The sequence below is a fragment of the Aristolochia californica genome, unplaced genomic scaffold (assembly GCF_029961685.1).
Source record: "Aristolochia californica isolate CCGP_79_NKW_82.1479 unplaced genomic scaffold, dmAriCali1.0.hap1 SCAF_9, whole genome shotgun sequence".
NCBI classification, from domain to species: domain Eukaryota; kingdom Viridiplantae; phylum Streptophyta; class Magnoliopsida; order Piperales; family Aristolochiaceae; genus Aristolochia; species Aristolochia californica.
The window spans coordinates 10,724,346-10,735,178 of record NW_027182290.1 but is presented as its reverse complement, the minus strand read 5'-3'; the positions used below and the strand labels follow the sequence as shown (position 1 = coordinate 10,735,178).

Here is a 10,833-nt window from a genome sequence, read left to right as displayed (position 1 = left end):
TAAAGCATCAACCACAAAATTTGCTGATCTCGGAATGAGATACCAAAAACAATAAAAAAGATTGACAATATCCAAAATTTCAAAAAAGGCATCCCAATGGCGTCACGGAGGTGAGGAGGCATTCTCGCACCAGCTTATCACCACCTCAGAGTTTCCCTCGATCAGGATTGGCCCGGAGCAATGATCACGAAAAACACGAAGTCCATTAAGAAGACTTTGAAGCTCAGCCGTCGTGGAGTCCACAATACCGAGAGGCCCAGAGAAAGAGACGATCTGGTTCCCAAGAGAATCACGAATCACACCACCAAAACCGGCTAAGCCAGGGTTACTGAGAGAGGATCCGTAAAAATTGAACTTAAGGACTCCAACAGGAGGAGGGTCCACTCGCAAATAACGGGGGGTTTCGAAGAAATGTGGAGCTGGGCAAGGCACCTCCAATTATTTCTAATGGATGGTCCCGAGAAGGGGGAGAAGGCTTTTCGAGAGTGAAGCCAAGTAACAATATTGCCTGAGATGGTTTCAATGACTCTATCTTGAGCGCTGAATTGGCATTGAATCTTCTTTGATTGCGCTCAACCCAGAGACCCCAGGGGACGAATGCAGATAAAGCAGAGATCATCAATTTCCCAAGACGGGATAGGAGTCCCTGCAAGCATCTGACTGATGGCAGCCAAATCCTCAGGGAAGCAGAGATGGAGCCTATTTTTGCTAAGTATCGACGTCCATATCCGCCAAGAGAAAGGGCACAATAGAAGCAGGGCTGACAGTTTCTTCATTTGCATGGCAGAAAGGGCAGATGGGGTTAACTCCAAGTTGGCCACGAATTCTGAGATTGTCAGCAGAGAGATTCTTGTTGCGGTAAGCACTCCACATCAAGAATTTAATTTTTGGGGGGGCGCTGAGACGCCATGTGAATTCCACTGCATGCTTGGGACCACGAGTGATCCCGCCTCGAATAACAAAATAAGCAGAGGAGACTGAGACTTGTCATTTATGCTGATTGGTGTTAAACGAAGGTTGGAATTGTTGAGTTGATGTATTACAATTCCATTTTGTGTTGTGGGGCCCACTGCATATGTGCATAGTGCTTAAGACCTGTCTGTGCTGCTGTTCATGTGCTTTTTTGGTTTGTGGTTTTTAGTTTTTGGTGGTTGTTCTTGGAATGTGATAAGATGGCTGATTCCAGAGAAGTTACTACTCCCATTTACTCTTCTAAAAATTTTGAGAACAAGGATTCTTATTCAATTCAGATTATTCAGTCAAATTGAATAGGAAGAATTACTTGAATTGGTCTTGGTCAGTTTTTATGTTCTTGAAAGCGAAATACCTTAAAAAAGATCTCCCTAGCCCTATGACAAAAGATTGGAAAGCTGAAAACAACTAGGTCATAACTTGGTTGGTAATAGTATGAAGACCAAATTCAGTGATCAGGTGATGAGTTGTGATACCTCTAGAGAGATTTGGTTAACCTTCAAATTTGTCTCGTCTTAGGAGAACAATTTGTCCAAGGTATATGAGCTATATGTCAGATATTTCAGCATGTGATAAGGCACTAGATCTGTCAAAGATTATTTTATTGAGATGAGAGGTATACTACAAGAAATTAGTGCATTCCATCTGTTTTACCACAAATGCAAAACAACTTCGGACAAAATAGAACCAAATTCCAATAGCACGCTTCCTAGAAGGACTCGGACTAGAATACTATGCAATTTGAGCATTGATGTTAGCTGATGACGTAGTAACTACCCTTGATAAATCTTTTAATCGTATTATTCGGGCCGAAAGTGTAGTGGTTTATAAAGGTGAGAAAGAAGTAGCACTAACTGAAGTATCAACACTTAAATCTCAATGCTACCCCTACCGGGTCAAACATCTCCATAGGTTGTGGAGGAGGTGGACGAGGTTGAGGTTGTGACAATTTAAGTAGGGGCAATGGCCATGGTGATAGGGGCGATGGAAGATGTATTTGCTATAGGGAATAAATTGGAAAACTAGTATGGATAAACTTCATTTCAACCATGGATGAGAAAGTGCCCAACAATGAAATTCAAGGGGAAATTCAGCAGTTACTTTAGCGCATGAGCCAATTGACATCCACTTCATCATCCTCTTCCAGCCTAGACACCGGATCTTCATCCATAGCAAGTGCCACGATGCAAATTCAGATGTGACTGCATTACATGCGTCCTCTAGTTCGTCCTGGATTTTTAATTTTGGAGCATCCACACAAAAGTTAAGTTGCTCACTTTGCTCTCATTAGTTTTTCTCTTACAAAATTACCGGATTGTCACTCTTGCAGATGGGTCCATGGTGAGGGTGTAGCCCAAACCTATCCGCTTATGTCTTATTTGTATCTAAATTTCCAATTGCCTTCTTATTTGTTAGGAACACTACTAAATACTTAAACCGTTTTGTAACTTTTTATCCTACTTCGTGTGTATTTCAGGATTTGCAAATGAAGAAGACGATTGGTTCCGGACATGAGAAAGGTGGATTCTATTTGCTGGATGGTGTGAATGTTCCAAAGGCTATGGCTTTATCCACCCATTCTTCACCATATCTGTGACAGTTGTGCTTGGGACATCCATTTGCAGCTAAGTTTTGTCATTTTCTTCCATGGTATCTGATCAATCTTTCGAGTGTGAATCATGTTAGCTTGGAAAGCATCACGATCACATTTTTTCAGTTAGTTCTAGTTAAAGTGCCGGTCCTTTTGAATTGGTTCATTTTGATGTACAGAGCCGATGTTGAGTCCCAGTTGTCTTTGGGTTTAAATCTTTTGTGTCCTTCATAGATGAATTTAGTAGAGTGACTTGGGTGCATCTCCTTCAGGAGAAATAAGAAGTTTGATGTATTTACTAAGTTTTTCAATGAAATAAAAACTCAATTTGGGACTTCTATTCACATTTTTATATCGATAATAGACTGGAATTTCTTAATTAAAAACTCAGATGATTTGTGACTCTCATGGTATTATACATTAATCTTCATGTGCCTACACTACTCAGCAAAATGGGGTAGTTGGACACAAAAATAAGCATCTACTTGAGGTCGCATGTACCTTGTTATTTCAAATGAATGTTCCTTTCTCATTTTAGAGAGATGCAGTTCTCACATTATGTTATTTAATTAAATTTATGTCATCCTTTGTTCTTTAGGGACATCTTCCTATTTGTTGGAATATATGGAGGACTGCCATTTTATATGAGAAAATCCTATACACCATTTGCAGCAAGCTGGGAATTCATGATGTTCTCTCACCCCCAACTTGAGGGGGAGTGTTGGAAGATGGGCCCAAACTTACACAACCAAGGAAGACCCACATATCCAAGTGTGTTGGAAGACGGGCCCAAGTCCATAAGATATGGACCCACCATGATCACACGAACTGGTGGGACCCACCATGATCACATGAGGTGGCATGATGAGTCTTACACACTAAGAAGTCTTACAGAGCCAAAATTATTATAGAAGCAGGTCTCATAGAAAAGTTTCAATTTAAAAGTGTTTTAGTCATGTTAGTCTTCTATTTATATTGGGTTATTTAATTATGCTAGAACTTATCTTTAAGTGGTAGAGTTTGGGTGTAATTGGGATAAAGGTAGTTTAATTGTAATTGGACTTTACTACCTTCCTCTATTATAAATAGACGTTCATGTTACATTAAGTCAATAAAATATTTCTCTTTTCCATAAATTTAACATGGTATCAGAGTAAATTCTGTGAGTTGACTCGATTAACCCATAGAGGTAATGTGATCCTTTTCTGATCTATTATCTCTAGTAGTTTAGGTTCATATTTTTTTTGTCCTTATACCCATTATTTGCTTTACGTTTTTACCTTTATACTTATTCTATTTTTTGGGAGTTTCTGGTTCATGACGGCTAACCGTGACGATCCCTCTGTCTCTGAAGTTGCTCTCCCGCTCGCGGTTTATCCCTTTATGCGGAAGTTATTTCTCCCTGGTGTGTTGTATTTGCAGCTGAATATTTGTTTGAACGTCCCTGTTACCATTTCCTCCAGAAGCCGCTGTGCTCGTTTCTGTTCCTTCATCTGCATTGGAGATTTATTCCTGTTTGATTCAGCTTTGAAATGCAGAGTCGGGGATCAAATGCCAGATTGTTTGGAGTCACGTACGGAAGAAGAAGAAGAAGCACACTGCCGAATCTGCACGAGTAAATAACCTAGCAATGGCAGATTCACGACAACCAATCCAGAACTGATCTGCCAAGTCATCTTGCCATCTCCGATCCAATTTTTTTCTGCTGCTGCCGTTTCTGCTCCTCAATTAACAGAGGAAGTTTCCATTAACAGAGTTGCCAACACCCAACATGTCATATTGCAGGAAAATTTCCTTCCAGCTTTATTCTTCCATCTTATTGCAGAAACCGGTCACGATTGCTTTCGAAAAGATCTCTAGTTGTTGCAAAAAAACTGCTCGTTGCTGCAACTGCAAAATTGTATCTGTCATCAATCCGAAATTGTTTCTGCTTCGGGAGGACAACTTATTAGCTTCGGAAACACTTGCTGGATCGAATCGGTCTGACACAACTATCTTCAAAAAAAAATCTCTACCGATCCGTTGCTGCATTGCTATTTTTGGAAACTCCTGATTCTCTATAGAGCTGTCTCTTTGCTGTTATTCACTGTGCCAGCGTTGTTGACATTTCCAGAGACGACGACTTCTCACTACAAGGAAGATGGCTGCGACGATGACTCTCAGCTGTCCCGCACTACGCGGGGAAGAAGATTGTGGAATATTTCTTCCTAAGTTTGGAAACGCTGATTAAATACGAGCCAAGCCTGTTCTGGCCAACCCGGACCATGCCGAGTTAACCCAATGGACGAGCTACTTTCTTCTCGCCGGGTTAACCCAATGAACCAGCGACCCGAGGATCACTTACTGGTTCAGTTCCTGATTGAGTCAACTTGGGCCAACTCGGACTGGGTCAACTCGGTTCGGGCCAACTTGGACGAGTCAACTTAGGTTCGGGTCCAGTTAACTTGGCCCACTGATTTTTTGCCTTGGTTATACATATTCGGGTCCCATGTTTTATACCTATTCTTCCACGACTCTGCTATATTGGTCTACTATTTGACCCGGTGCAACTCAATTCTTTTTCTCTGGCTGGATTATTATTTTGAGGTATTCACAACATATTCCTTGGTCAACATACTATTAGGTGCATATACTCGCATCGGATTATTTCATGGGTCCTTTACAAGGATTTTTATTATTTTGGTTTGTGTTATATAGGCCCAGGCCCATTTTAGCTGCAGGTATTGTGTTTCTTTGGATGAGACATTATTATTGAAGAAGTGATTGCCTCAACATCCTATCTTCCTCTTTACCCATTACCCATTAGTTATAGGCCCATTTTACTCTCAAATACATATTTGCACCAACCTCTTGTGTGTTGCTTCGGTTAGTGTTTTAAGTCCATCATATATATGGGTCTTTTAAGTCCATTGAGACTTTTTTATATATATACCCGTGGGTATTTTATCGCCTTCTTGTGAATGACAAGCATCACCCACTTATCAACTATTTCTACCTTTGAGAGTTGGTGCCCGGGTTGGGACACCGTGATGGAGGAGCTTATTACTACATCTATGTTATTTGGTTCAAGCTATGATCATTGCCATTATCTCACCCCCAGCTTGAGGGGGAGTGTTGGAAGAGATGGAAGACTGCCATCTTATATGAGAAGGTCCTATACACCATTTGCAGCAAGCTGGGAGTTCATGATGTTCTCTCACCCCCAACTTGAGGGGGAGTGTTGGAAGATGGGCCCAAACCCCACACGACCAAGGAAGGCCCACATATCCAAGTATGTTGGAAGATAAGCCCAAGCCCATAAGATATGGACCCACCATGATCACGTGAGGTGGCATGATGAGTTTTACACAATAAGAAGTCTTACAAAGCCAAAATTATTATGGAAGCAGGTCTCATAAAAGAGTTTCAGTTTAAAGGTGTTTTAGTATTAGTCTTTTATTTATATTGCGTTATTTAATTATGCTAGAACTTATCTTTAAGTGTTAGAGTTTAGGTGTAATTGGGACAAAGGTTGTTTAATTGTAATTGGACTCTACTACCTTCCTCTATTACAAATAGAGGTTCATGTACTCTAATTACATCAAGTCAATGAAGTATTTTTTTTTTTCCATAAATTCAACATTATTGTAGTCTTAAGACCTCAAAGTGAATTGTTTGATGTCTATCCATGAAGTTTTGGTTCTACTTGTTTTTTTTTTGCTCCCTTGGTCCTAGTAATCATGAATTGTCTCCTCTGTCTATTAAATGTGTTTTCTTGGGTTATTCTCATTATAAAAAAAAAGATACAAATGTTATAATACTCTTGCAAGGAGAACTTATATTTCTGCTGTGTTTGAGAACACACCCTTTTTCCATCAAAATAATTGTCTGCCTCACTTCCTTTGGTGTTTGCTAGTGAAAATCCAGTCGTTCAACATCAGTTCCTACAACTGTTATGGATGACGTCAGTGCTGGTACGTCACTCTCTCTTCTACCACCACCTTCACCTATCAAGCCACTCCATGTATATCAATGTTGCCTTGTCCAACAACGAGAGCCTTCTTCTCAAGGTCAACAATTAGATTCTTCATCTATTGATTCTGGACCTTCTGATTCAGCCCTTCCCATTGCACTGTAGAAAGCAAAAAGGTCATGTACTTCTCCCTTAGTCTCTAAATATGTGTTCTTGACTTCTTATCTCCTTCCTATAAAACTTTTGCCTTGTCATTGTTGGCTTCTTCTATTCCTTATACTATACAAGAAGTTTTAATGTTGCCTAAGTGGAAACAAGCTAGTTGGCTTCTTCTATTCCTTATACTATACAAGAAGTTTTAATGTTGCCTAAGTGGAAACAAGCTATGGATGCAAAAATGGAGGCCTTGATTTCTAGAGGTACTTGGTTACTTAGTCAACCATCGGACTGTGGTGCCATTTTAGGATTTTGATGGGTATATATGACCAAATACAAAACTGATGGCAGTATTGAGATGTGCAAAACTCAATTAATGGCGAAGGGTTACACACAGATCTATGGCATTGATGTATTCGAGACATTTTCTCTTGTAGCTTGTCTTATCTCCGTCCACATTCTGGTATCTGTAGTAGTGAATAATGCCCTTACATCAATTAGATATCAATAATGCTTTTCTTTATGTGATTTATAGGAAAAAGTTTATATGGAGCAACCTCTAGGGTATGTTGCTTAGGGGGAGACTGGAAAGATATGCAAGTTGCAAAAGGCAATTTATGGTCTAAAGCAGAGCCCTAGAGCTTGGTTTGAAAAGTTTGGCACAGTCTAGAAATTTGGGTTTCTTCCGAGCCATTGTGACCATTCCATGTTTGTACTGAAAAGACAATCATGAATTGTGCTTCTTGTTGTATATGTGGACGACATTGTGTTGACTGAGAGTTTTTAGAAAGGAATTGGTGAGGTTAAAGAGTATATGACTAAACAATTTCAGATGAAGGACATGGGATAATTAAAATATTTTCTTGGTATTAAGGTGGCAAGAAGTATAAAGGGTACTGTTTTTTTTTCAAAGGAAGTATGTTGTTGATATGTTACACAAGTATGGCCTTCTACGGACTCTTCCAGTGGATATTCCTATAGAAGCCTATGTTAATCACCATAATGATCAGAGTCCTAAGCTTAAGGATAAAACACAATTCAAATGCTTAGTGGGTAAATTAATTTATGTGACTGTTACGAGGCTCGATAGATCTTTGCAGTGGGATTGATAGGCCAATTTATAAAACATCCCCGCAAGATACACTTAGAAGCTGCACATGAGTTTTGAAATATCTTGAAGGCACACTGGGGAAAGGTTTGTTATGTACCTCTTGTGGTAAAATTGATGTGCCAGGCTACTCAGATACAGATTTTGCAGGCACAAGATGGATAGGAGGTCGACTACGGGTTATTGTTGCTTTGTTGGAGGTCATCTTGTTAGTTGGAAGAGTTGGAAGCCAAGTGTAGTGGCCAGATCTAGTGCTGAAGTTGAGTATAGAGTTATGTCTTTTGCATTGAGTGAGCTCATGTGGGTAAAATCGGTATTAGTTGAATTGGGTTTTCACATCATAGAGCCTATGGTTAGGAAGTGTGACAACCAAGCTGCAAGTTTTATAGCAAGCAATCCGGTTTGTTATGAGATAATCAAACATACCGAGGTTGATTGTCATTTCATCAAAGATGTTGTAATGCAAGGTTGTTACTCTATATGTGAAGTTATCTGATCAGCTTGGTGATCCATTTGCCAAACCTCTCAGAAGATTCGAGCATCATTCATTCTGTTACAAGCTGGGGCCTTTTGATTTTTATGCTCCTGTTTGAGGGGGAGTGTTCAAATACATGTATAAGTTCCTTTTGGTCATTTCCTATTTGTGTACATGTCCTTCTAGCAGTTGCAGTAAGTTAGTCATCAGGGCAGCAGTTTATGTTCCAAATTTCAATTCATTCTGATAAGTATATAGGAATTTATTGGGTTAAATGTAACAGGGGCATTTTTGTAATCTATCTCAATTTTCACTTAAGTGAACTATTTAAAGGAGAGGGTTCAAGTTTTCAGCCATAACGTGTGCCTATTCAACGCACACTTTCTTCTCCCTCTTGTTTCTTCTTCTTTTCTTCTTCCCTCTTCTATCGCTTCTATTCTTGCAACTTTTCAAGGACTAACTGTTACAGGTATTTCAGTCTTTTCTGGCATATGGAGATTCATTATGGCTGCAGTGTAATGTTCAAATTGTTCACAAACATATTCTGGAGGCTTCTGGGGAAAATGAAGCATTATGAAAGGTGGAAATGCCCAAAGTGTAGTTTTGGTGCTCTTCCAATTGTGAATTATCTGAGTGTGAGGCTTTCGTAAAAACTAAATTCCACCATTGAACTCGTAACAAGGAAGGTCCTGGGTCAACCTTGCTTCTCTAGGTTGATCAGCATGACGTCATAGCATTTGATAAATATAACATATTTGTTATGTATTGTAACCATTTTAAATCTTTGTTGATATTAACAATTTTTATCTTATTACAAATTCAAGAGCAGCATGGTGGTTAAACGACTTATTTTTACTTTATATGTTGTAGGTTCAAGTTTTAGGTTTTATCCTTCTATTATTCAATCTTGAAATTTAGATATTACAGGTTGAACCGAGTTAGTTGGCCTCTAATTGCTAAAGGAGGCTCTTCTCCATCTTGGATCAGCCAGCCTGTCTGACCCTTATCTTCCTTCACTGATCAGAAATGTTCTGTCTGACTGCTGACGACACTGAGGTTGCCCTAAATTGCGCATTTGCTCTCAGTGCACCCTCTCCTGCCACCATCACCCAAAAGAAAGGGACCTGGTTGCTGGTCTTTTTAGTTTTGATAACATTGTACTTTTTTTCTTCTTCTTGTATACACTTGTTTGTTCTCTTCTGTTTCTTCCTCTGTTTTTTTAGTTCTATTTGGTAAGTTTCCATTGCCATCAATATGACAAATGGCTTTTTCCCAAAAGAGGGCTTCAAGATTTTTAGAAATAAAAGAAGTCACATGTGTGACCTAATACTGAAAGAAGACAAGTTATGGGGGTCAATTTGCAAAATTAAGTAATTAAAATAGATTTTAGAAAATGTAAAAATTTTCTGAAGTATAAACTTGTACTTTCACATGGTGAGATTTTTAAAATAATATTAAATCCTACACATATTTGCGATATTTTTATTGCATTGCATATAAAACAGCTTTTACCACTTCCTGATTAGGCTACAGTTATGTAGCTTCTGTTTCTTTATCTAGCATTCTGAGTGAGTCTCAAACTGGCTCTTGCTGCTCTGGCTGCTTTTTCTCATGATTGGTTGGTTCAACTTTTCATTAAATATCTGGATTTTTTTATTAAAATTATTTCAGGTTTCTCTGTTCATTGGCATTAGATTTACGAAGTAGGTGTTTCAAGTTCTCCACTTACTGCTCTTTCCTTCTGTTCATTTTTCAGTTCGGCATGCAGACATTTGATGCCTCTAGTATGGCATTTGACCCACAAGCACCTAGGGAATATAGCCCAGGATCACAAGCGGAGTGGCTGCATATGCAGGTTGGTGGTGGCTTTGAGAGAGCAACATAATACTGAAGATCCTCATTAATTAGCAATAAGGGCACGAACCAGGAGCCCTGACAACTGCAGGAGTAATTCTTCATCATTTTATTTCAGGAAGATTGTTCTTCATCTTTTTTTCTTATATCTAGCTTGGAGCTGTGTTTCTGTTAATACCTGCTTAATGCAGAAGAGATATTGAACAGTCCCCATTACCTTTGGTGGTAGAGAATGTATTTGATTCATCTTCAAGTGTACTTGTTAAACAGTTATCAATGTTCTTGTACTTCATCAATGACTCGATTAAGCAACGACGCTTTAACAGAAACTCTTCTGTCCCCTCGACCTTCTGCACTCTTTTTCTTCTCAACCCATGGCTGTTTGGTTGGATTATTATCATAAGTCAATGTTTGGCAGGCTTATTTGTGGAAGATATAATTTGTTAATTATATGAGAGTAATGATGTAATAAGATTGAGTATGATGATCAAGTAATAAATTTAGTCTCATGAGTGTGAGTAGGCCATGTGATTTGTTGAGTCGGTTCGGATTAGTAGAAGGGGTAGTAGTTTGTTAATTACCTGGAAATAATTGGGATAAAGAAGTGAACCGACTTTTCGTAAAACCAAATAAAGAAGAGATCCTAGAAAGAGGGCAGGATGTGTTTTTTCAGCTGAAAGTTGCTTCTCCTGCCTTTGGAATCAATTTTAGAGTAAGCCTTTAAT

At 39.0% G+C, this 10,833-nt stretch overlaps 1 long non-coding RNA gene across 1 annotated transcript; it reads left to right on the top strand.

Moving 5' to 3' along the window:
• Positions 1 to 2,389: 2,389 nt before the first annotated feature.
• On the top strand, positions 2,390 to 10,400 carry LOC137941159 (uncharacterized). The gene is made up of 2 exons (XR_011110371.1): positions 2,390 to 2,622; positions 10,011 to 10,400. It is a non-coding gene; the product is annotated as an uncharacterized lncRNA (long non-coding RNA).
• Positions 10,401 to 10,833: the final 433 nt, after the last annotated feature.